Below are 2,687 nucleotides of genomic sequence, written 5' to 3'. Positions count from 1 at the left end.
GGGGGGGGGGCTATGCTCTATTTATTAGTGTGGTTGTGTGTAATCAGGAAATGTATGTGGGGTGGCGGCTGGACATTTAATTATTAGCGTGAGGGTTAATAATTTAATGTAATGGGGGTGGAAGCTGGGTCATTTTTTATTAATGAGTTGGGGACTAAACACTAAATGTATTGAGGTGGAGTGGGTGGATCATTTATTTATTTATTAATTAGTGTCATGGTCAATTAATGTAATGGGGGTGGGCTGTTTATTTATTAGCATGGGGCTTTTACATTTTAAATGAAATGGGTATAGGGGTCTTGACTATTTATTTAATTATTTATTTATGTAGTAGTGTGGTTGATGGTTATCATTAACCACTTGCCTGGCATGGTCACATCAGATGCGACCATGCCTGCAAGTGCTCTATCTGACCTGGTTGCACAGGATGCGACCAGTCAGATAGACAGTGTTAGCAGCGGCAGGGAAGAGAGACTTCCCTCCGCTGCTGCTGTCAGAGGAACCGGAAGGTCCCTCTGCCTCCCCGCACCCTCCCCTACTGATTGCCATGCTGCTGATCACCGCTGATCGGTCAGCACGGCAGGATCCCCCCCTCCAGCGGCTGCAGACAATGGCAGCCGCTGGGGAGTGTAAATTAACCCTCCCAAGCCACCCCCAGACCCCCTCCCTGTATACCTGGAGTCTGTCCCGGCTTTCGAAATGAAAGCCGCGATGGTCACAATGTTCCGATGGTCGCGATGTTCCTGATCAATGTTTCGATGTTTGAAAATATGTAAAAAAAATAGTTGTTTTTTTTTAACTAAAATCATTTGGGATAGGGTTAAATTCATGTTCTTCACCTAATTCACTCATAAAACCCCCCCGACACTTTTGGAGCGGTCTTTGGAGAAATAAATCGTCGGTTAAGTGGTTAATGTATTGGGGATGGGAAACTGTATTTTTCTATAACAGACAGACAGCTGCCAAGGCAGCTCATGTGCTGGATTCTATGTGAATTTTCATGTTACTATATGAACCATTATTTTCACAATTCATTCAGCAATCTATTTCTGTGATCACTGCAATACATTTTTTTTTTTTTTTCCCAGCAGACAGAGAGTAGTTTAGGCAGCTTTTTGTGCTGCATTCTTTGTGAAATTGCATGTTTCAGCATATATTATTTCTGTATTATTTTGAGAACACATTTGCAACTTTGACATTTCCTGATCATTTACTCAGGTTATATTACTGCATTGATATCTTTTGGAAATTGACATAAGGGTGAATACTTACAGAACCTTCAATCACAAGATATAATTCAGCAATGAGGACATACCATTCTGTTTAATGCCATACCACAATTTCTTTGTGGGAAATTTGGTATTTGTTCTTATCTGAATTCCTTTATGGGGGATTTCCCACGAGAGAAACAAATCATTTTGCACCCATTTCACTCATCTATATTGTGGTGTCTCTCTTTCTAGCTGCATCTTGGGCAATATTTGGCGTTATCTATCAGATTCATTTGTCCTAATCAGCTCAAGCAGCAGCAGCAGCCCTCCCCCCAGCAGATAGGCACTTACCTGACTTTCTACAGTCATACCATGCTGGACATGCCCGATCTCGTCTGATCTTGGAAGCCAAGCAGCATTGGGCCTGGTTAGTACCAGAAAGGGTGACTCTCTGGGAATACTGGGTACTGTAGTATTAAGGAACTTACCTTCTGCCGATCAGTAAAATTCACCACCAGCGATTTTTGCAGCATACTTACCTAAGCTGACTAGTCCACCAGGAGTCCGGATTCACAAAAGCCGGTTCATCTTGAATCTCTCTTATGAATATACAGGTGTATATCTATTCATAAGTGGATGGAGATAACAAGAATTTCTATATTTTCGCTTTTGACAAACGTCGAACATTAACACTCGCTTAATATCCAGTGGGTGTGCAGACAAATCTTCTACCACCTACGGTATACCCAGTGAGTAACATATCTTCTTATTTGTATTTGTATTTAATACTTGTCTTAATCAATTTTGCTGACATACACAGCAACATTTTTATCATTGTTTTCGTCTGTTTAAAAAATTAAAAGTTAAGTTTTATCTTTGCATATACATTGTTTATACTTTCACAAACTTATCTATCAGTCTATTTAAACTAAGTGTGCCCCAGAGAGACACAAAAACAGTCCCTCTTTTGCTTCTCTGCTAAACAACCCTTTCATGGGATGGGAAACTAGACTATTTCTCTGACGTCCTAGTGGATGCTGGGGACTCCGTAAGGACCATGGGGAATAGCGGCTCCGCAGGAGACTGGGCACAGCTAAGAAAGATTTAGGACTACCTGGTGTGCACTGGCTCCTCCCACTATGACCCTCCTCCAGACTTCAGTTAGAATCCTGTGCCCGGCTGAGCTGGATGCACACTAGGGGCTCTCCTGAGCTCCTAGAGAGAAAGTATATTTTAGGTTTTTTATTTTACAGTGAGATCTGCTGGCAACAGACTCACTGCAGCGAGGGACTAAGGGGAGAAGAAGCGAACCTACCTAACTGGTGGTAGCTTGGGCTTCTTAGGCTACTGGACACCATTAGCTCCAGAGGGATCGACCGCATGGAACCGGCCATTGGTGTTCGGTCCCGGAGCCGCGCCGCCGGCCCCCTTACAGAGCCAGAAGCAAGAAGAATCCGGAAAATCGGCGGCAGAAGA

At 43.1% G+C, this 2,687-nt stretch overlaps 1 pseudogene; it reads left to right on the top strand.

Annotated features, from left to right (window-relative positions):
* Window positions 1-1,568: 1,568 nt before the first annotated feature.
* On the top strand, window positions 1,569-1,687 carry LOC134971408 (5S ribosomal RNA; annotated as a pseudogene).
* The last annotated feature ends 1,000 nt before the right edge of the window (window positions 1,688-2,687 follow it).

Source organism: Pseudophryne corroboree, chromosome 11 (genome assembly GCF_028390025.1).
Source record: "Pseudophryne corroboree isolate aPseCor3 chromosome 11, aPseCor3.hap2, whole genome shotgun sequence".
Taxonomy (NCBI): domain Eukaryota; kingdom Metazoa; phylum Chordata; class Amphibia; order Anura; family Myobatrachidae; genus Pseudophryne; species Pseudophryne corroboree.
The sequence above is the reverse complement of the archived record's forward strand: the minus strand, read 5'-3'. Positions and strand labels throughout refer to the sequence as shown.